Source organism: Rousettus aegyptiacus, unplaced genomic scaffold (assembly GCF_014176215.1).
Source record: "Rousettus aegyptiacus isolate mRouAeg1 unplaced genomic scaffold, mRouAeg1.p scaffold_m13_p_8, whole genome shotgun sequence".
Lineage (NCBI taxonomy): Eukaryota > Metazoa > Chordata > Mammalia > Chiroptera > Pteropodidae > Rousettus > Rousettus aegyptiacus.
This window is the reverse complement of record NW_023416311.1, coordinates 54,420,527-54,445,169: the sequence shown is the minus strand read 5'-3', so window position 1 is coordinate 54,445,169 and position 24,643 is coordinate 54,420,527. Positions and strand designations below refer to the sequence as shown.

Genomic DNA, 24,643 nt, shown 5'->3' with positions numbered 1-24,643 from the left:
CAACTCATTCCTTCCACCACATCACGTCTAACAACTCTCCACTTCTGACCACAGCTTAAGTCGAAGTATTTTCTGTACTTTGATGGAGATATAAATGGGAAAATTAAAGACAAACTTTCCTGGTAGTCAAGGTCACAAGGAGTTTGTGCTTGGAGAACACCATCCTTCTTGATAGCAGCATCAGTGTGTCTCAATGGTTTTGTGCCTGTCCGTCATGTGCTTCAGCATCAGTGTTCACTTGACAAACTGCCTTGATTTTATCATGTGTGTAGCGCTTGGGGTGGGGACCTCCCATGGGAGAAGTGGGAAGCTTAGAGGATGGTGAGCATGCCGTCCTCTGGGCACTTGACTTCCTTTTTACATCTTCATAACAAATAACATTAACATGGCATAAATTAGCTTCTATCTGTCTTTGTACTTTATATAAATGGAATCACACAGTGTGTATACTTTATGTCTGGCTTCCTTCATTTAACACTATGTTTGTGAGATTTATTCATATTGTTGGGTGTAGTTCTAGATTGTTTACCTTCATAGCTGTGATGAATGTAGTCCAGTGAATGTGTATATATATATATGTGTGTGTGTGTGTGTGTGTATATATATATATATATATATATATATATATATATTTCTATTGGGAATATATATATAAATGGAATTTGGGGGTAATAGGTTATGTGAGATTTCAGTTTAAACAGATACTGCCAAACAGATTTCCAAAGTAGTTCCACTGATTCTTGGGTACCAGCAGTGTATGAGAGTTCTGGTGCCTCTACTTGGCCTTTTGTCTTTTTTATAGGCATTCTACTGTGTGTATAGTATCACACTGTGGTTTAAATTTTTATTGTCTTGATGACTATTAAAGTTGAGTATCTGTTGTGTTTATTGGCCATCTACAAATAACTTTTGGTGCTTGTTTTAACATGGTTTTACTAATAATCATAGACAAATTTCTTATCCTACTTTATCCTTAACAATTTTTATAACTTCTTTAACCAGTAAAGTATCATAGAGAAATCAATTCCCTCCTATATGCTAACCTAATACAATTATTTTCTCAAGCTGTTCAGTTACCTAGTAGTGAAGGAAACAACTTTTGTCTCAATCAATGCAAAGAGGATTTTACTAAAATTAAATGATTTAATGTATAATAAATGTGAATAGATTTAAGGAAAATTATGCATTGTCATTTTGGAATTTGAATAACTGATAAGTCTTTAGATGAGATAAAATATTTTGCATCAATTATATTTTCCTCAAAACACAGTCAGCCTTAGTGCTAAGAGAAAGAACAAGCTTAGAGAAGAACTTAACCCTGATGAGTTTCTAAATGAGGATACTGTTCTAGAGTTGATATGACATTGATAAATTTGATTTAAATCAAGTAAGCTATTGTTTAAGAGGCCTTTTCTATTACTGGAATTCAAGACTGCCAAGCTGTTCTGTGAAGTGCAGTCATAGAACTTCAGAGAAGGTTTCCGCAGTTAGGTGAGTTGAATAACTCATTTAACTGACAGAGATGGGAGGATTTTGGGCTTTGCTCATGACCACATGGGCAGTGAGACAGCTGAGAAAAGAAAAGCTAGAGAATAGTAGGAGTCACAGAAATCTAATAAGGAAGACCATCTGGCTGTATCTTCATGTTTCTGTTCTAAGCAAACACAATGGATTTATTGCCTGTCAGTGAGTGGCAAAGGTATATAAAAGTGCTGGTTCTACTTGTTGGAGGAAAATATTTTAGTTGGTCATGTATTGTTGATCGAACCTTCTTATCCTTTGAGGCATCAACAGGATTTTAGCTGATTCCAAGGCTCTCCATATTGCTTGCTTAGATATTTCTCTACACAGAGGATAGTCTCATGAAAATGTCTAATCAAGGGACAGTTTTCTTAAAATCTTTAATTCTTTGAACTCTCTCCTTCACTCGTCAAGAGCAAGCACAGTGCAGATCTCTCTTCATTTGTCAGTTCTTGCTCCTGTGTGTTCCGATGGGCCTTCGCAGTAAATGGATCAGTGATGTGCTGAGAGGACACTGAGGTCTGATCATCTACGACCTCATCTTAGTGCTGGTCAGTCTGTCGTTATCGCTGCACTCCTTTGAGTTTTGAAGGCTTTGGGCTTTTGGAGTAGATTCTTTAAAATACATGTGAACTCGGGAGAGGACCCACTTGAAATTTTTATTATTCGACATCTTAGCAAGGACTTGCTAAAATAAATCCTGCTTAAAAAAAGAGGAGACAATGGGAGGTCATTTGTAAGAGAAGAAATTAGAGCCCCGGGTTTGTAAAACTTTATTCTGTCTTTATTCTGTATAAAAAACTTACCAAAAGCATCACTCCTTAAAAGTTATATATATATTTACTTTTCACCCCAGGTTTGTTGCAAATTTGAGGGTAAAATGTATTTTGAAATATATCAAGAAATAGTTCAAATACAATTTCTATCATTATTAAATTTGCCCTTAGGCCAAACATAGGGTTTGTGTGTATATTTGTGTATGGCGTGCGTGTCTTCATGTTTACCCATATCCCCCTAGAGATGATGGGTGTGACAACAACAAAGAGGAAGGGAGCTGATTATTTCTCCTTGTCATTGGCCTTTGCCTCTAAAATTTCTTGTGGTCTGTCATACTGGCCCATTCCCCTCTGCCTCTAAACAGCTCATGTTTTAAAAATATTTTGAGAGAATTATTCCACTGTGTTTTCCATCCATAGTGAAAATATCCAGTCATATGTTCTAGAGAAATGTTACAATAATAAATGGGAAAGAAGGAGCCACAGAAAAGCCCATCTAATAAACCCCTCTTTGAGCTACAGACTGCTGTCCAGCACCCCCTTCTCTTCCCTTCTGGAAATGGTGAATTATAAATCCTCGTGAGTGGTGAACTCTTCGTGCTTTAAGGAGAGAGAGAAAAGGATCTGCTTGACTTTTGCTGAAGTGAGTCAATGCCTTGAGGTGGTAGCAGATGTTACTACCTGGAAGGCACATTGACTTTTGATTTGAAAGAAACCAGGGTTTCAAAGTTTCAGATTACTGTGTCTGAGATAATTCGCATTTGGTCTGGAGCCCTTGCCTCTTTCATTGACAGTAAGCCATATTTTAACTCATCCCCAGATGTGCAAAGTTTATTATTGACTCAATGAGTCACTAATTGCCTTTAAAGTTTCATTAAAAGAAGAGACATTACTAAAGAGCTTGTATTAGTCACAGTTTGATCCAGGTTCAGTTATTCATCTGAGGTGAGAATTGTTAATGTAACCAAAGATGCCAAAAAAAAAAAAAAAAAAAAAAAAAAAAAGAAGCTAATGTAGCTATTGGACTTTCCACTAGTCAGGTCCAACAAATACTGAAAAATGTGAAGGACCTGTTGGAATGGCATCTGTCAGCCCACGTGACATGCTCCAGTGAGGATGGATATGCTATTATTGAAGATAATGGTTTGTGTAAGCTGTCACGTTGCCCTGCCTCATCCTTTCCCTTTCCTCGCCTCTACTATACTGTTCTTTGCTCTCACGGCTACACGTAAATAGCACATCTACTCAAGACATAGAGTTTATTTTGAAAGACACAAGTAATTCGAAAGCTTTTTATGTTTAGATATTACTTAGCTAACTTAAGTAGTCTAGCAATGATGAAATCCTAGCATAGCAGAATCTAAAATAGTTTGGCCCAGCTTATTAAGTTGTTATGATGCACATTACAGTCTCATTTGCTGTAATTAATTAGTGGAGAGAGGATAGAGCCACAGCCTGAATTGTTTCTATCTAACAAATGTTTTTGAGGAGAGTTCATTTATTAAGAGCACAACCAAGAAGAGAACATATGCAAAAGCTCTTTTCATTCTACCTTCACTTTACATTCCTCTCCAATGCTATTATTTAAAATAAAATTTTTGAAGCTCTAAATAGAAGCACGCGTTGTGTTCCTTTGCCAGTGGCCTTTTATACTAAACTGACATTTCCTAAAGCATGGTCTTTACATGCAGTATGTTTTTCTCCCAGTGGTTGCTGACACATTTTTGTGCTTTAACTCTTTCAAATCCTTAGAGTATTCATAGAATTGGGAAGAATGATGGGACCCAATTGTCTCCCTCTCCATGTCAAGCCTCTAAAGCAGGATAAGATGACTAATATAATTTTTCAGAGTTAAAATAGCAATATATAACCCATAGTAAAGATATACAATATGTTAATATTGGTTCCTTTAATTAGCATGACTGTTTTTCAAGAATCTCCATATTTTTACATGTCAACAAGCAAACAGTAATAATTCATTAATTTTTTATCTTTAATAGTTTTCAAGGTGGCTTTTTACACATATTATTTCATTTAGTCATCTTCCAAACACTGAAGCAGCCTGGGCAAAATACTATTACTTTCATTTACAAATAAGGGAACTGAGATTAAAAGGTGTTAAGGGATTTGGCCGAGAGCACACAACTGTCTTTAGTGGAGACCAGAAACAGGCCTGGCCTTCTGATGGTCAGCTGGCATATAACCCTCTACATCACTGTTGATAAAGATTTTAAACACACAGAAAATAACTATAACAGATACCCACGTACCTACCTGCCTAGATTGAACAAATGTTATTAGCTTTCTATTTGCTTCAGATCATTTTTGGGTGTTTGTAACCAAGTATTGTGAATGCATTTATTTATTACTATTCTTCCTCCATCTCTTTTTCATCCCTCATCCCCTTCCTTGAGAGTCACCACTGTCCTGTTTGGAAGCATTCCCTTGAAAGTTTTCAGACTTTTACTCTATGTGTATATGTCCATGAACATACATAACATTAGGTCGTGCTTTAAAATTTCACATATGGGGAATCGTATTTACCATTTGCAACTTCAAGTTCATCCTGTCTCTTCAGTAATGTTTGTGAAATTTATCCCTGTAGATCTAGTTTCTTCCTTTCAAAAACTGCATAGTATCCTATTGTATGACTACACCACTGTCTACTCACCCATTCCTTATTTGTGACCTTTAGGCTTTTGTTCATTTCCCCCTATGTCAAACAATGCAGGAAAGAACATCTTTGTGTAGTTCTCCTCAGCCAAAGGTACAACAGTTTCTCTAGGCCTGAAGGACATGTCTAGAAGTTTAATTACTGTACTATGCACATTTTCAGCTTTTGAGGTATTATCATATTACTCTTCAAACAATTGTACCTATTTGTGATCCCACAAGCTATTTATAAATTCTCTTTCTCCACATTCTCTTCAACAATTGGTGTTATCAGCTTTTGTATTGTTCGCCCTACCCTCACCCTCTGCCATTTCACTGGCGTATATTGATATATCCTTGGTTTAATTTGATCCTAATAAGTTTGCTTATCTCTTCTGACACTTATTGGTCATTGAGATTTTCTATTCCACAAATTGCCTGATTATATTATTTACTTCTTTTCTATTGAACTTTTTGCATTTTTCCTATTATTTGAAGGAATTTCATATATGTTCCAAATACTTTGCAAATATCTTCTCCCAATATGTGCCTTATCTCAACTTGCTTATGATAACTTTTTTGAAGATTTTAATTGTAATGTGCAATACAATTTATCAATATGTTCCCTTACATTTTGCAGTATTCTGCCTTGTAAGGGACTGATGTCATAAAGATACTTATTTTTTTTCTAAAGACTTAAAGCTTTGCATTCACATTAGGTCTTATATTTATTTTGAACTTATTTTTGTAGATGGTGAAAGGTAGAAATGTACTTTTATCTTTCCCTTGTGAATAATCAATTGTCGCAATGTCATTTACTGAACAATCCATATTTTAACTTTTGATTTTTAAAAATTTAGTTTTTATTTTATATCAAATTTGTATATGTACAAAATATAAATATTCAAGAATTCTACAGCCTTTTTTTTAATGAAAAGTAGAAGTTTCCTGCTATTATACCTCTTACCATTTCTCTACCCCAGATAAAAACATGATTTCACTCTTAGTTTTTATAAACTTACAAAAGCCTTTATCTTTTAATAATATGCTCATATTACCAGTTATTAATTTTTCACTTTGGGGCATTTTTCTTGACCTTGAGACTTTGGAAGATAAAAGTTCTTTCCTTTTTCCATTCTCTTAAAACAGTATTACTGTAATTTTCTTTCAGGTTTAAATTATTCCAAGTTTAAATTATTTTTATTATGTAAACCCTATTTACAAAAGAGCTATATACCATAGTTTAATAACTTTTCTTTTCCTGAATATTTTTTAGTTCATTTTTCCTGGAGTCATCTTATTTTATTCATTTTTATTTTTTCTATGTTTTTATCATAATTCTCCTCAACCTATCTCTTATTTATATAAATCACCTCTCATGTTCAAACACTTCCATTTTCTGACATTATCATCTTTTAAAAAAATTTTTTGAGATATAATTGGCAAATAATATTATATTAGTTTCAGGTATACAACATAATGATTCAATATTTAAGTATATGTTGCAAAATGATCACCACGATAAGTCTAGTTAACATCTATCACCACACAGTTACATTTTTTTTTGTAGTAAGAACTTTTACGATCTACTCTCTTAGCAACTTTCAAATATGCAATACAGTATTATCAATTGTAGTCACCATGCTGTACATTACATACCATGACTTATTTATTTTATAACTGAAAGTTTGTACCTTTTGACCCTTTTTACCCATTTTGCCCACCCCCAACCTGCTGACATATAAGTGAGTTCATCCGGTATTTATCTTTCTCTGTCTGACTTATTTCACTCAAGATCCATTCACGTTGTCACAAATGGCAAGATTTCCTTTATTATTATTATTATTACTGAATAATATTCTATTGTGTGTGTCTGTATAGCACATTTTCTTTATCCATTTATCCATTGATGGACATGAGGTAGCTTCCATGTCTTGGCTGTTGTTAATAATTTTGCATTGAACATGGGGATGTACATACCTTTTCAAGTTAGCATATTCAGTTCCTTTGGATAAATACCCAGAAGTGTAATTGCTGGATCGTATGTTAGTTCTATTTTTAATTTATTGAGGAATCGCCACACTGTTTTTCATAGCGGCTGCACCAATTTATATTTCTACCAACCCGGTTTTCCTTTTCTCCACAGTCTCACCAGCACTTGTTATCTTTTGTCTTTTTGATAATAACCATTCTAACAGGTGTAAGGTGATATCTCATTGTGGTTTTAATTTGCTGATATCATCTTTTTATAGAAGTCTAGTCCAAAGCATTCTCACCTTCTGAAATCTGGATGAGTTGCTTTCTAGCAGGTAAATGAGCTGCTGTCTTGAGCTCTCCCTTTGCTATCATTCTGGGAATTCCCTTTGCTTTCCTCTTGGATTAGGTTGCCTATTTTCTAGATTTCATTCTTCATCTCTCTTGGCTTAATTTGGTGGAATATATCCATTAGGAGCTTTCTGAGAAAAAGTGCATGTGAGATAAAGTTCTGGGGGGTTTCTGTGTCTGAAAAGATCTCTATTCTAGCCATAACTTGGCTAGGTATAGATGTTTAGATTAAAAACCATTTTCTCTCAGAATTTTGAAGTCATGGCTCCATTATCTCTTACTTTCTAGTAATGCTTTTGAAAAGTCAGAGCCATTTTATCCTGACCTTTAGTAAGAGAAGACTGGTAATATGAAAGGAAGAGTTAACAGCCATCAAGATAGAGTTATTGTTCTTGCTGGGAATGCTTCAAGGTAACCACTGAGGACGTCTGCAAGGAGCGAGACTGTCATCTCATTTTTAAACTGAAGGCTTCCTGAGCTGCAGAACATCAGAGTCCCTATCCAGTGCTAGAGTGGAGTAGCAGTGAAAGAGTATTTGGAAGAATCTCATGAGTGTTTGGTGTCTTCTTCCTGACTGGGCAAGGTGGGCAAGACACATCCACAAGGCTTTAGTGTGGAGAGAAGTCAGTAAGTGGGAGGAACTGACAATCTGGAAGACCAAAGATACATGAGTTTCCTGTGGACCAAGTGAAGGTAGCTAGGCTTGTATTGTCCTCAAGGAGCCACCCCCCAGGAGCTTCCTTCTAGGCAAGGAGACCACAGCAGTAAGAGAGTATGGGTGTGCTTTTTGGATTAAGATCTGGGGGTTACACAAGAAGTCAACTGAAAAGTGCTTTGTTGCAGTGAGGAGGCTCCAAGGTAGGGGGCTGACCCTCAGAACACTCTCACATTTACTTTTGAGTGCCTGCCACCCAGAAGATACCCACAGCCAGATTTCTACAGCATCCTGGAGGATCCAGTGGAGATATTCTCAGTCATACAAAGTTTGCCACACAAAGAACCACTTTGTAAATACTCTTGGAAGAAGTTCTCTAATAAGAAAAAAATAATAATTCTAAGACGTGCGGCCAAAGATATAGAAAATAAGGTTGACTAAATAAATGTACTAAAGTTTGTTCTGTCCAAGAAATTATCAAGGACCAAAGAGGGGTGAGGGGAGAACAAAAAGCAAAACAAAACAAAATCCCTGAACATTCTAGAACTATAATCCTAGATAATATTAGAATGAGGAAGAGAGAAGTAGAGACTAAAATAGAGATTAAAATAGAGAACTTTTTGTTTTGTTTTGCCTTAGCCTGGGTTCTCTAGAGGCAGAGTCTGAGTGTAGAATTCAGGGGCAAATAAATTTTTGAAAAATGCTTTTTCAGAAAAAGTAAGGATAAGTAAGGTAGGAAAGTAAGGCATGGTTATGGTTTTGGGTAAGGTCTAGCCTTGGCTTGATCTATAAGGGAGGGCTCTGCAGCCCAAGTTGCACAGCAAAACTGTTTCTCCTGGAGCCAGAGGCTGGCTTCTTGTACCTTTGAAATTAGCCGTCGATGTCTATGTGGTGGTTGGCAGTGGATGGGAGGTGTCCTGATTTCCCATGCCAGGTGGTACCTATCAGCTGAAGGCAGTTCTCCTGAGCTCTGTGGGAGCCGGTCACAGATAACCTTCACAGCAGCTCAGTGATGGGTATGCACGCACAGTAAATGACACAAAGGAAAGGTGAGGACAACACCCTAGCTCTACCACACTGATTCATATATCAAACGGGAAATCCTAGTTTCTGAATCAAGATCGTATTTTACAACTTCAAGTGATTGCTGTGATTCCAACTAATAAGGACAGCAGGGTACAAAAACAAAGTGGCTTTTTAAGATTATACCTCATAAATCCAGCATGCTCAACATACCATATATGTATGCATACACACATATACATCATGTATATATATGCACGTGTGCATATTTCATCACATTTCATGTCATACATACTTGTATGTACATATACACATATGCATATATATTTCATCTAATATTCTATAGCTTATAAAAATGAATGTCCTATTCTTACAATGCTCTTACACGTGGCCACTGTTGACTTCATGTTGACATAAACACTAAAATCTATATGGCTATTATTGCCATAGCAATAGTATAAGCAATACTCATTTTTTTTGTCAGCATTCTACTTCTTTGAAATAGAGAAAGTTGAAAAGAGGGCATTTCTTTTCCTGCCAGAGATCTGGAAACATTTTGTCCCTGGGATGGACTTCCAGCCAAATGAGGATCTCCATAGGAATGGAAGAAATCACATGCTCTGCTCCAGAACCCTGTCTGCCAGGTCACGCTGCTTTACTTTGGATTTCTACCATCTGGGCAGAGGGCAAGCCAAAGACCTGAGACCCACCATGGTGCCGCATATTGCTGAGCATCGCCAGGGAAATGTGTCCTCTTGTGTCTTTGCCAGGTAAGGGTCTGAAGATGAGGTGTTTGTATCCCTCATGTTTTGTGCCAAACCAGGACTGCACTGCAAGAAGTCTCCTTGCCAATTTTCTTTTATTAAAAATATATTCCTTTCCATGCCCAAGAATAACATTATGGAGAAGGATAACCTGTTAGCTCTGCTTGCCCCTGGTCCTAAGAAATTCGGCAGGATCCCAAGGAATTCCAAACCACATATTTTTTAATTCACACGCTAAAGATAAAAGGTATGTTAATGACATGACAATAGAAGATGCATAATTCTTGTGAATGCTTTACAATGTCATCAGAGTGCCAAGCATAAATGTTATAAAGGTGGCCATACAGTATGGCTGTATACATAGCATGCTTATGTTATATTTTGAGCAATAATAAAATATGCTTCTTTAAAATTTATGAAAGCTAAGCTGACCATTAAGAATTTGGCATTTCATTTTGCCATATTTACATATTTAGCCTGCGGTTTCACACCTTGCATTTGGGGGTTCTTCCAAGCTCAGTGGTCCTAGACATAGTCAACATCCTCTTCTTCTGGAGTTTATATAGCCCCACTAGCATTCAGAATCTCCAAGCACACACTGCACTATTATTTTAAAGCACATCTTTTAGTGCCAGACAACAGGCAAACACTAGTGAAGTTTTAGGCAGAGGCATGTTTATTTGTTTTCTGTGGTTCAGAAACCATTTCCGTTTGCTTGAATAAGACACTGTCTAAAAGCAATTTTCTTATTTTCCCATGGCTCCTTGGAATGGTAAATTATTAAAATTATCAGAGCTACTGGTATAATAATGAATTAGATTTTACATTGGAGAAGGCACTGAGCAGAGGAAAAGACTTGAAACTTAACGTAAATTTATTCTATGGGACTCAAGGTTGGGATTTTCTGTCATTGTTCGGTACTCTTTCCTTGATCCACACACACTCTCCTTGGTTCCAATAGTGCATTATAAAGATGATCTGTCTCAGGATGAAGTTCTGTCTTAGCTCACATCACCACTCAAGAGAGGTCCCAAGTAAAAAGAAAACAATGAACAATTAAGTAGAATTCATAAACAAAACTGAATGAAGCTGCTGAAAAGAGAACTTTGTTTATTGGTAGATCTCTGTGTACAGAGAAACACAATACATCCATACTGGACTGTTAATCAGAAAATATGGATTCTGACTTGTGCTCTGACACCCACATGACTGGACAAGACGCATAACCACACTGTCTCAGTTTCCACTTCTGTGAAATGGTGAAACTGGTTACCTTCTTTGCCTACTCCAAAAAATTGTTAAGTATCAAATTAGATAATATATGTTATGAACTGCAAAGTACTTTATTAATATAACATACTAGTAGGGCAAGGCCCCCGTCATCTCACTTCTTACTCATAACTGGTCTCCTGTTCCCAGCCTCATCTTTCAAAATTCTCTCAGTCCCTCTTGGACTTTGAAGCCAGCCAAATCTTCCTAAATTACCATTTCCAAGGAAATGTCTTAACTCTTGCAAGCCACTGACGTCCCATGTAATATTTTCAAATAATAAAAACAACATTATCATGGGAAAAGAATAATGTGGATGATAACGTAATTTAGATGTCAGTTTAGATCTCTCTGTCCCTTGAGAATCTAGAGAGCTAAATAAATTAATTCCTACTCCCAATTCCATAGCCCATAATTGGTCACAATAATGTCATATAAATGAATGAGAGCATACTTCCTCAGGATTGCTAGATTTATCTGAACATTTTTATGTGTTTGTGTGTGACAGAAACTCAGTTTCAAATATCTTAAGTAGAAAAGTAAATATCTTCACTTATATAACTGAAAGGTAGTATGGCATTAGGCATGGCTAGATCCAGTGACACAAGTTATATCAACATAATTCTGTCTTTTTCTTTTTGCTCTTTCCTCTGCATTGTCTTCACTCTTAGGTGGTAAATATGTTGATGAAGGCAACCCAAATTAACTAAGATTAATTAGCAATCACTTACTGTTGCAAGTAAGAGAAAATAAAATAAAAATAGCTTAAAGAATATGCTTTATTTCTCTCTCACACACGGGTTTGGAGATGAACAATTCAGAGCTGGTAAAACAAATATGACCCATGAAGTCTTCAGGTACCCATTCTCGCAGCTTTCTGAACTGCCATCCCTGGGGTGAAGGCACAGCTCATGGTCTGAGATGGAGCTCCAGTCATAACATTCATATTCTAAGCAGCAGAATGCAAGAAGGAGATATAACAGGGAAGGATACAAAGCAAATCTTAAAGATTTCTGAATGCTCTCACATGAAATTTTTATTTATGTACCATGTGTTGACAAGGCCATAAGTAGCTGCAAGAAAGGCTGGAAAATGCAGGCTTCATTTTGTATATTCTGTAAGACCATTTATTATTGTGCAGAAAGAAGAGGACAGATATTGGAGAACAAATAATATCCTCTGCCACATAGCACCAATACACATTGTGTTAACTCTGTAACCTTCATGGAACGAGAACATCTTCTCAAGTAGGTCTAGCAGAAAACTCCTGGCACCTCTCTGATAAGCCCAGCCTGAATCTCATATCCATTTTTCAACTTTCAAAGTACAGGAGGGACTTAATTTCAACCAAGTACTGGTGGGATCACTGACGGGGCCTAGTCCTATGTTCATTCCTGTTGTGGGGATTGGGGATGGGGCCACAACAGCCACGTAAGACCACATGGAATGGATTCCTCCAGGAAAGAAAACTATGTAGGTAGATTGTGATGCTTAATTTTATATGTCAGCTTGACTGGGCAAAGGGATACCCAGATAGCTGGCAAAACATTATTTCTCTGTGTGTCTAGGGGAGGGGTTGGGGGGATGCTTGAGGGGGTGAGGAGTGTCTCTGGAAGAGATTAGCATTTGAATTGGTAGACAGAGTGTAGAAGATCTCCCTCAGCAATGCTGATGTCATTATCCAACCGCTTGAGGGCCTACATAGAACCAAAAGGATGGAGGAAGGGTAAAGTCACTCTCTTTGAGCTGAGACATTCATCCATCTTCTCCTGCACTTGGAGACCAGGCCTTTGAACTCAGACTGAATTACATCACCAGCATTCCTATTTCTCCAGCTTGCTGATGGCAGATCGTGGAACTTCTCAGCCTGCATAAGCACACGAGCCAATTCCTACAATAAATCTCCATATATCTCTCCTATTGGTTCTGTTTCTCTGGAGAACCTTGGTTGATACAGAGAGGGTGTCTAATATGAGACAAAAGAGGAAGGGATGCTGGATGGGCATGGAGAACAGATGTCCACCATGGCTTCTCTGTCTCTAGCTTCAGGACATTCTGTTTTATTCTATGACAACTGAGAATCAAAACTCAGTTTCCTCAGTGAGTGAAAAAAAATTCCTACTACTATAATTTATTTCTGTACAAAATACTCAGGGTAACATCTTATTATATATGTCTAAATATGATAAAAACATTAAAGCATGAATATTAGCTATGCCCCTATTTCCCCAATGAGATGTGAATATTATATGAACACAACCCTTTGGATTTGTGCAGTGTATAACCTAAACAATCTTATGAGGTATCCCTAGATGCTATCCATGGAAAATTTTACCCCAACCCTCAATCACCCACTGATATAATGATAGGACAGGTTTTTATTTTCCGTGACTCTTGTAGGTAAATATTCATCACAACCTAACCATATATTGTATTTTTTACTTTTTTTGAATAGTCACATATATTGACTAAGTAAAACCCAACACTTGTCATTTCGAGGTTATCATAACCTTAGGAATATTTACTAAACTTCCTATTTTAAAAACTGCTAATTTTATCTGGTTAATGCTTTCAAACCTTGGCTGCTGCACCTTAGGATCACCTGAGGTATCTTAAGAAAAGAAAGTTCTCATTGTCTGCCAATTAAATCAGGATATCTAGGGAGTGAGGTGTGATCTCCATCTTTTTCTCTCTTTCATTCTTGTTCTTTCCTCTGTCTTTCCTTCCTTCCTTTCTCATTTTCCTTCCTTCTTTCCTTCCTTTCTTCTTTCCCTTCCCTTCCCTCTCCTTCCCTTCTTCCCTTCCCTTTCCTTTCTGCTTTTAATGTAATTTTCATAAGATTAACCTTTATAAGCAAGTAAAATTAAAATTGATTCAGATCTATGTGGGCTAATTGATCTTTCCTACACAAAATTTGTCCAGAATAGAGTATGAGAGACTTCATAAAGCCTCAAATACAAAGAAGTTCTTTGTCTTATATTCAGGCACATACAGGACTTAGGTTTTCTCAGAAATCTCAGTTATCTAGAGATGCCAGAACTCTGAGCAACTTTCTAAGTGGGGGTACTTGGTCTCACTCCTAAGAGGGATCCAAACTCCCTATCCTTTCCACCTCCCTGACACTTGTGACTGGCAGGGATTATTCTGCTGTTTTAACCTTATGGTTCATCTTTGCTGATGAACAGTCCTGGCCAGACTGAAGCTCAACACAGCATACATTGTTTAACAATTAAAAGAAAGGTCCTGAGCTCAGCTCTGTCCTAGCATACTCTGCTAAAGCTCCCATTTGTCTTAATACATGTGCAGGGGCCTGGCACAGCCCATGACTGGCTTTATACCAAGCAAGTGTATTTTGCTTGTCCAGTGTTGTAAATCCACCAGCAAATCTGTGTTTATTTAACTTAATTTCTTTCTTAAATGACTTCACAAAATGTTAGTAACTATGGGTCAGGTTCAGAAAGAATTTATTTTCATGTTCTAATTAGCGTTTCCAGTGGCAGAAACCTGATTACCAGAATATCGGTGTCCCCTCACCCCTTCTTTTCGGTTCTTATTTGGAAGGCACCATTTTGACTCTAATGGAGATGTGATGCACTGCTTTAAAGGCAAAATTTGAACTGGATGTTAGGAGGGACCCAAGAGTCATGATTGGTTGCCTTCTGCAGCTGCTCACTACTGGCTCTAAAAGGCATAAACTTGGTGTTTTACTAAGAACAAAGGAAAGGAAAGAAGGGGTGAAAATTAAAAAAAGCACGATATCCTTACAAAAATGTTTTTGTGTAACTGGTGAAAGAGGGAGGAAAGGTCAAGTTGATCCACCCATTACCACCAGGGATTGAATCCTCCTAGACTAACTATTGGCTGAGTCATTCCCTCCTGTATCATTCTAATCCTAAATCAAATCCTGGAAGATTCCCCCCCCACCCCCCGCACCCTTAAACTGTCACTAATGATCTATATGCTAGTAATCAGGTCTCCAGTTGCCCATTTTGCACTCCTATACCACAACCCTTCTGCAGCTAACCAGTATGGAATTAAGCTTCTGCTGAGTTTTCTTGTCAAGGGTGGTTGTGGGCTCTGTGAGCTCTGTTCTAGGGTTCCCAAGGGTCACCTCTAAGGAGCCAGGTCCTTCATGGGGCAGCATGGTATAGTGGAAAGAGCCTGGAGTTTGGAACCTGATAGATCTCCAGCTTCTTGGTTGTGAGTGAACAAATGGCTAATGTTCAGTGTCATGGAAAAAGGGTTCAATAAATGATATCTCTAGGCCATACTAATTACACAGGATAGAAGAGAAGATACCAGGGAAAAAATCATTAATATAAAGTGGCTGATGAGACAACAAACACCTTAGCCAGGCAATTTAATTTAGGAAAATGATTAAGGAGACAAGAAAGCAGAAAAAGGTTGACACCTATACTTTAAGAAAAGGACATGAAGTTAGTCCTTTTTTTCTCTTGCATGGTCTTCATGGAAAGTGACAATGGACCAATTCCGATGTCAGTAAATCTTTGACCACCTATGTCTAGTCCCTTTGCACAGTCAGCAAAGTAATACTAGAACAGAACTGGAATTAGGAATTAGATCTTTTTAATCATAGCTCTGACCCCAATTACCTGTTTATACTGTCATAAGTAATTTGGTATTTTGAGGTCTTGGTTTTCTTACCTATAAAGATGAGAAATTCATGTCCACCTTTTTTCCAGGGGGTTTCGAGACTCAAATAAAATAGTACTTATTCATTATTTACATATTTTATTCATTTAACAAATATATATTGTGTATTATGCACCAAGCACTGCTCTAGGTGCTGGGGATATAGGAGTGAATGATGCAGACTAAAGTCCCTGCTTTTATTGAGCTTACGTTTTAGCAGTAGGAGAAAGATATAGAAATCAATAGATAAATGAATAATATGTCAGGTATTGATAAGTGTTTGAAATAAAAAGGATAGCTAAGAGGGATAGAATTACTTTAAAGCTTTATAAACTGTAAAGAACTATATAAATTTAAGATTTTACCTTAGTTTCAGGCTTCACTGATTAATAGGATTTAGCTCCAGGTCTTTGACACTGGAGACTATATTTGATTCTTTCAAACAAGGGGAATTCCTGTTATTGTTTATTGCAAGATCGACCTTTTACAAAAGACTCCATTTTCCCACCTCTTCTTAAGTTCTTATATTGGCATGAGGCTTCTAGGAAAAGATTCATCTCTTTTAACATAGAGAGAGATTTAAGTCAGTGGCAGAAATATCTAGAATGTAAGTGTTTTCTGAATCCTAATTCCAATCTTCCTCTCTCTAGGTCTTTGGAAAGCTTTTGGGTTGGGGGGGGGGAGGTTTTGGGGGAGGAGGATTACTCAGTGCTTTGTTTTGTTCTCAGGCTTGATGAAGATGGAATCAGGCTAGCTTTATAGGTGCTATGTATTAAATATTAATCTTTAATTATGGTTATACTCTGTTCATTTTATGTAATTTCTTGATTAATGTTAAAAAGCATAATTTTCAAACATTTCTGAATGTGCTTCTAAATAGAAGACATGTCTCTGAATAGAGAGAAAAGCAAGTCACTCTATTCTTATACTGGAGTAAACACAATTGAATCACAACTTGAGAAGCCAGTTGCAGATTTTATTTTAACATAAGAACAGAGCACTCTCACCTAAGAGTCTGAGTACTACCAGCTCCAGCTGGGAGAATCATTTCCAAATAATGTGAGTTGCCCTTGGGCATTAAGGTGGCAGTTCTACAAATGGAATTCAAATTAATTTAGATATTCATTCCATTAAGCTGGGCTACTTTAAAATAGAACTCCCTATGTTAACATTTGATAATAATGGTTCATTATCTCCCATTCTAAGATGCTTTAAATACTCTTTAGACAGTCTCTAGTTGCCACAACGTAGCTGATCTACAAAAATATTTCTCAAGCCTGTTTAGCAATGACAAGACAATAACTTTTCTCTCAAAGGTCAAGGAGAGGTCGATGGATGGGTGCTGTGAACAACTCCTATAGAGAAGTCTTCCTTCACCCACTCCCTGGAATCAAAGAATAAATATTAAGAGAATCAATAGAGTATTTTATAAAAGGATGAACCCCTAAAGTGAAGAGAAGGATATGGATTGTGTTATGTCTTTGAAAACACTGTGCTTTGCACCAGTAACCAATATAATTAACTTAGATTGTCCTCAAAGTATAAATCCAGAGTTTTTCTCTAAATTTGTTTCTCTGAAAATTTTTGTTTGAATTGGGGAGATCCTTGCATTTTTTATTTTAAAAAATGCTAAGAAGGCTAGAAATTAAGATAACATTGAGATTATAAAACCTAAAATCCAATTTAATAGTCTCAGTATGAGGGTATTTTTTAAAACAACAATTCATTTGTCACTTCCCTGTCTTCAATCTATTTATTATTATTATTATTATTAAAGAGAATGAAAGATTTTATTTCTTTGTAGTTTATTAGAAGAAAATAAATTTCTACATGATACAAACACTAAAATAAATAGTGATTTAATTAGATATTTAAATATATTTCTCAAGTTCTACTTTAAAAATCAATTACTTGTTTTGAAAAGAACTTTTCTATGTTTGTATGTGCCATAATTTCCAGTATAAAACTCAACTTTTTTTTAACTCAGTTTTTTAAAACTAAGAATTATAGTCAGGATGGTCCATTCCATTTCTTTTTTCTTATTTTTCTTGCCTTTTTTCTTCAGTTTTCAACAGGCTGCGCATTTGTGCACCTGAGGGAAAAGGCAAACATCATTTTTGAATAAAGCTATGCTATACAATTTGCCAGCATAAATGAGAAGAATTCTCTCAGGCACGCTCTTTTTTATTTTCCTCCCGCCATCGATCAGAGCTTCTCTCTACCCATACTCCAATCTCATAATTTGAAAAGAAAAAGAAAACATTGTTCCAGCTCATTCTGGCTTGAAACAGGCCTTTAAACGGTATTTAGGAAGAGTCATTTCCATGACAATATCAAAGCCCTGAATCTCTATTCTGTGTTATGAAGAGGAAAGTCTCTCATTTCAAGTGACCCTTCAGACCTGTATTTTTCCAAGGTGTGAGACAGATGTGAAATGAACTCATAAAGAAAATGGTTGGGAAAGACCTATGAGCACACCCCGGGATTCTTTCCTAGGTTCTTAAGAGGTTGCATGTAACCCTCAGATCAATTTGCATCAATCCTCTGTTGAATATAAGAATTATAGAAAGCAATTTAAATAAGGAAATTGAAACTTTATCTACTTCTATTCCAGATTGTATTGAAAGTCCAGACACATTTCTAATAAAATAAAATTACATTCGTGTAGGTAGTAGCACATTTCTAAGCAGTTAAAAAATTCAAATAACTGAGGAATTTGCAAGGTCAGTATTTAAAGAACAGTCATATCTGTTTTCTCTTTGAAACTGATGAAAGTAATCCTACAAAAATGAATTTCAGTATTTTCTGTAGCTCCAGAAACAGAATATGTTTTGTTTTGTTTTGTTTTTTTACAGTGGGATTTTCAAATAGTAATTTGGCTTTTGGTATTTTTCAAAACACTGAAGATAGTGAAATGAAACATAAATGAAACATAAATATATTGAACTTTTTAAAATTTTACTTTTTACAAAGCTGTTTTGGTCAGATGGAATTTTAGCCTTTATCTTATTTTGTGGAAAGGATTTTGGCTTTTAAACGGCATAGTGAATCTGACCCTCGAGAGCAAGAAAATCTTGGACGCACATTGAACTGATGCTGTAAATTTTCTTAATATGTCTTCAAATACCTTGGAGGAGTCTATATAAGATGGGCACTGTTTTTTCCCCCCTCCCCATCTGGGAAGTAAAAAGTACTATTGAACACAGAATTTCATTATAATTGCATAATTAATTTTGTTTTCTCACAGATGTCAGCATGCTACTGGTGAGGTACAGCAGCACTGAAAAGAAGTCATCTGAGAACTGAATTTAATCACTTAAAAATATTTTCTGTGGCCACTCTCCTTACCTCCAATTTGCAAAAAGCCATTTAAAAAATTTATGAGCAGTGACACAGCTGCACAGAATGAAATGATAAAATAGAAATTATAAAAAGCATAACTAGATTAATATTAACTCCAAAGTCAATGTACTAAAATAACAAACTCTGCATCGTTTTATAATCTTAAAATATTTTTTATATGAACAATTTCATTCTCCAAAAGATTAGAAAAATTTGGGCATATGACTATGTTACAAGGACAAATAAAGTACTGTACTTGAAGTCATGGGGTAAAATTCTTTGGCTGATTCCATTTGTATGATCTGGGAAGAGTAAATTCTATGTCTCAGTTTCTCCATTAAAAACATGGATAAAGAGACCCTTGGCCAATAAGCTCAAATGTTCAAAGATCTCAAAGTTAAGTTTCCTTCTGAAGTTGCAAATCAATGAGAATGATAAGGTATATATTATAAAGTGTAGATAAAGAATACATTATAAAATGAAGGCAGACAAGTGTTTCTCTTAGGTGAGCTGGTTAAATGAGCAGACTTTTTCCCTTATATGTTTTCTGAGCAAGTTTGCAGTCAGTATCTTGGACTGCAGAGTTCATGTGTGGTGCAGAATTTTTCATTTCAGGTGTCATGTTCCATTTGATACTGCTGCCATGCTGCATTGCTCAATTTTGGAGCTATATACCTTTTTGGGGGGGTGGGGGTGGGGGGAGGGGTTAATCTTAGAGTAATTTGGGCATAGTGGGTACTTGTTAGAATTGATAATGATAATTAATTTTTTTCTCCTATGTTGGAGAAGTTCATTCAGAGTTAAATTATGATGCAAATATTTCTATTGTAAATATTTTCCTCAAAGTATTTGAAATCTGCCTTGTGTTGAAAAAAGAAAAGACCACTTTATTGGAGACAATGTGTTTAGAGGAGTGAACACAGGTTTTGGGGCCAAGAATTCCAACCCTGGCTTTACTAAATATCCTTGGATAAGTTATTTAATTTTTCTATCTTTTAGATTTCTCAACTGAATATTAGAAGTAGCAATGCACAATTCTCAGTTTTGCTGGGAGACAAATGCGGTGAAAAAATGTGCTTAGTGTAGTACTTAATAGAGGCAAGACTACTATGTAATTTTTTTTTAAACTTTTTTTGAAGATTTTTTTAAAAACTGAGTTGACTAAATGGAGTGACCAAATAGATTAAGTTACCCAATAGTTTTGTTGTATGTGAATATAACTAGTGACATTTTTGTCTTCTACTTCAAGCACTGGTTTAATTTATATCAGAATATATGGGCAGTGGGTATTTTGGACATGTGTGAAAGTCATATATAACCTACATTGTTTTTCTGCATCTTAATTTTAGCTCATGCCTTCCTTGTGCTATTTGCGATTCTACCCATCTTCCCAGGGTTATATACAGGTTTTAGAGGCTTATACAATACAGGGTACAGGTATGGGAATTTCTAAATTCTCCCTTAGTTATTGGTACACACCAGTCACTTCTAGAAATTCTTGGATAAAGATCAGGAAAAACTCCATTATCTTTGCCAGTCTTAAGTTAGTTGACGACTTTTATAAAGCAATGAGTGAAAAGTTCAGGATTTTAAGAAACAGATATTTCTTAGAAGAGTTTTTATAGCAATGCCCGTTTTATTTTCCATTCAAAATAAAATGAAATGAAGATCAGATATTATCCACACTGATTTCTCAGTGCTTTATTGATGAGGTTTGATTTTGATTTCTTTGGTCTAAGCAACAAAGATGAAGCTTCCTATATCCACCCGATGCCTTCCTTGTCTTTGGAAAACAGGCAAAAAGAAGTTCATTCGGAGTTAAATTCAAAGAACACAACCTACTCAATGCTTCTTTTTGAGAGTGAGGTGAACTGCCTTCTTCTTTTATATCTGAGATGATTGATAGAGGTGACATTTAATTAGAATGTTTTTTTTTTCTTGTTCGAGGCAAGAATCCTTTATTTTCTAGTGGAAATATTACAAAGAAGTAAGTTGTGGCAGCCTCCAAAGTGATGCCTAATGAGTGCACCTCTTGCTATTCTTGATCTTGTATAATGCCTTCCTGAAATCAGTAAACTTGACCTGTGTAGCCAATAGAATCTCAGAAGAAATGACAGTGTACGATTTCCAAAGCTTCATCATAAAAGACATGTGGCTTCTTCTGTCTTGGCTTCACTTGAATCTCTTCTAGGGGAAGCCAGCTGCCGTTTTATAAGGATCCTCAAGCAGCTCTATGAAGGAGAGGAATTAAGGCCTCCTGCCAAAAGCCAAGGTGAACCTACTAGTCATGTGGGCAAGACATCTTGGAAGTGGATCTTCCAGACTCAGGTAAGTGGTCAGGTGAGTGAGGTCTCAGCTGACATTTTGATTCATGAGAGAACCTGAGCCAAAATGGCATACCTGTTCCACTCTCAAATTCTTGACCCACAGAAAATTTGTGAGACAATAATCATTTAATTTAAGCCAGTCATTAAGTTTGGGGATAATTTGTTATGCAGCAATGGATAACAAGTACAAAAGTATATAAAAATTATTATGAATAGATACAAAGTCTTTGTTGCTAATCCATTGCTTTTTCCCCTCCATTTGTAAAATTACAAATTATTTTTTGGGACTGGAATGGCTCAAGTTTTGAGGTTCTGCACCCTCCAAAAGACAGTGCATCTTTGTCAAGTTCGTTTTTCCCCCAGGAAAAAAAACACAAGTCAGATGAACAAGAGCTTTAGTCAGCTGAGGCAAAACAGTCCAAAATTCTCCTGTTTGTGTCCACATAAGTCTCTTAGCTCCTTCATTTCTCTCTCTTGCTTCTTTTCCAGTCTTGGTAGAGGTTGGTGGGACTCAGAAAAAATTTTGTCGTTTTTTTGCCAAGTATTAGGGGGACGTAAGTGTGGGAGATTCTGGGCTTTCTATATTCTCATCTGCGTAGGTCCACCATAGCTATCCCTCCTCTCCAGGAGTCATGCCAGGGTTTTCTTTACAGGACCTTCCAAAATCTCCACTATTATCACCATCGAGGGGACATGTTTCTAGTGTTTATGTATAGGTGGTGAGGGTGGTAGGTAAAGAAGAAAGATGTACAATCATCCTGTTTCTTCCAAATATTTTGTCTCTACCCCAGATATTTTCTATTTAAGTTCTTAAGCATCTGAAAACTAAAGCCAAAAAGATGCTCAGACTTTTCTGCTTTTTTCCCTGTTTCACCTCTCTTCTTAGGCATCCTCTTTGTTTCAATGAAGGGAAGGGAAGAAGAAAACATTGATAGAAAAAAATATGTTACTGTTTTAAAAATATTATCCTAACACATTTGTGACAATTAAAACAGGGCTTTCAAGTTTCATCCGCCTTTTGCCCTAAAACTATATGTGAATAGACTTATCTGAAGGTGGAGATAGGTAGGCTTCAAGAATGAAATTTAAGTAAAAGTTGTGGGTCATCGGTGTTTTGGGAAACTTGAAACATCTATTCTTAGCACCCCAAAGTAAAAAATTTGATGATAGTATAATTAGATACATTTTAATACCATAATAACTGCTGAACTCCTTTAAATATTTCACAAATTTAGGCAAGCTAGTTCTCAGTGCTATTTGTCGAATGTGCATGCCAGTGGGTCTTACACATAAGCATCACCTAGAGAGCTGTTAAAAATGCAGGTGCCCAATGTCCGCCCCAGGGATTCTTTTTTTTTTTTTCAATTAATTATTATTATTTTTTAATGATGACATTGGTTAACGAAATCCAATAAGTTTCAGCTGTACACTTTAACCAAGGATTCTAATTCAGAATGAATTGCTTCTGTTTCATTTAAGGGTGTGGTCATTTCTATTTCTCAAAGTACTTATTCACTTATTGACTAATAGGTTAATGTTCTCACAGGTGATTATGCTGAGTTTGGAATTAATAATAAAGTCAGGAGAAATGATCATTATTAACTAGGAGAATTTTGTCTTTCAGTTTGTACAGCACTAAGCAATTTACAAAGTACTGTCAGAGAATAATCTACACAGAGAGTCAAGGGGCGGGGCAAGACATGCAGGATTCTGGTTCTGATGATACTATCTATTCACTTGAAGCCAGTATATCCCTGAAGTATTTAGGTGCATGAAACAATAAATTCATTTTTTTGACCATACCAGTTTGAGTCGGGTTTTCAGACATCTTAAACCAAGTCTTGACTGATACAATTCTCTGCAAATGGTTGTTGAATATATGCCTGAATGCAAGGTTGAAGAATGCAGGGGAGGGGCACAAACAGTGGCCAACTCTTCCTGATATTTTTCTTTTGGTGAGAAATCTCTATTGCTTCGCAGAGTTCCAGTGACCACCATTCACATGGAATATAATACAGATAATGCTCCTCAGGTTGTAGGCAAAAAGGCAGATCTGAAGGAAGGTGATCATGAGATGAGAGAGAATCTGTGGTCCTTTGTTCTTTAATATTTAGACCCTGGATTCCTATTTCCCAAAAGTGGGCAGGTCCAGTTCTCTAGATTCCCTTCAGGGGTTTCATCCAGTTTCTTTTCCTTCTTCCAGAGAACCCCAGAAGCATGTACTCTGGCTATGCTAAATAGTCTTTAGAATATGTGTATTTCTTAGCTTAGGCCTCATTATCATATACTTATTTATAATTTAAGTAAATGTCAGATTATTTTTATTGTAAGTCTTATTCTATTAAAATACTCATTTTACTGAGTCAACTCACGGTGACTCAGGCTTTATAATGTATTGTTATGTAAAATGTTCAACTAGCTACATTTTTTTTTTTTTAATTGGGGAATTCTTTCTCTGTATCATGCATTGACTTGGGTTAATTCCTACTTGGGTTAATTCTTTCTCTGTATCATGCATATTGACTCGAGTTAAGTCTTTCCTACTGTTTTTGTGTGTGTGTGTTTTTAATTTCTGTATCTAGTTCCTTTGTATGCTCACTCACTCAGTGGTTCGAAGAGACACAAGAAAGAAAGCATGTGGAAGAAAACTGGCCTGTTTTTAAATTTAGCAATATACTTCCTCAACATAGTTTACCTCAGGGATTATTTTTTTTCCTCAAATTCTGTGAACCCTGTTTCATTGAGTTTTTTAAGTGACTGCTTTTTATTGAACTAGCATTAAGTCCAGAAGAATTAGTTCTCATGGTAATGCCCAGAAAGGGGAGAAAACCCTGATTTGTTTTGCTCTATCTACAGAGAGGGAACACATATTACTATGCGCAAAAGGAAGTTGCCAGTCTCTGAAAATATACCTTCCTCGAACAGAGCAACGTGTAAGCATTTTTGTTGGGTCCTAAAAATATTTTATCTTATAATGGTTTTGCAAGTGGCCAAACCTAAGCGATATATTCTATATGTTTTCTCATTTAAAAAAGCTGTTATCAGCCAAGATTTCCAGGTTTTCATTGAACATTTCGAGCCACTAAGCTTTGGAAGGGTCACTGTACACGGAAGAGGAAGGTACACACTTCTATGTAGCGGCCATCATAGATGCCTTCTCTTCTGGAGTTATTTTTGTCTTGTATTGAAATGTGCCATCTTTTTAACATTTTTAAGTTTTCAGAAATAGAAGGAGATCAAAGCAATTTGTTTGCGCCTTGCTAAGGCTTCTGGGCACATGAGCATCTCCAGAGGAAAGTTTTATCAGTTAATAGGAAAACATTCTCCAGTGTTATG

General features: G+C 36.2%; 1 long non-coding RNA gene across 1 annotated transcript in view; it reads left to right on the top strand.

Annotated features, from left to right (window-relative positions):
* The window catches only part of LOC107518285, an 85,179-nt gene extending 60,927 nt beyond the window's left edge, over positions 1-24,252 (top strand). The window contains exons 2-3 of the long non-coding RNA XR_001598809.2: positions 9,494-9,722; positions 21,172-24,252. This is a non-coding gene — a long non-coding RNA (uncharacterized LOC107518285). The remainder of the gene's footprint in view (positions 1-9,493; positions 9,723-21,171) is intronic.
* Positions 24,253-24,643: the final 391 nt, after the last annotated feature.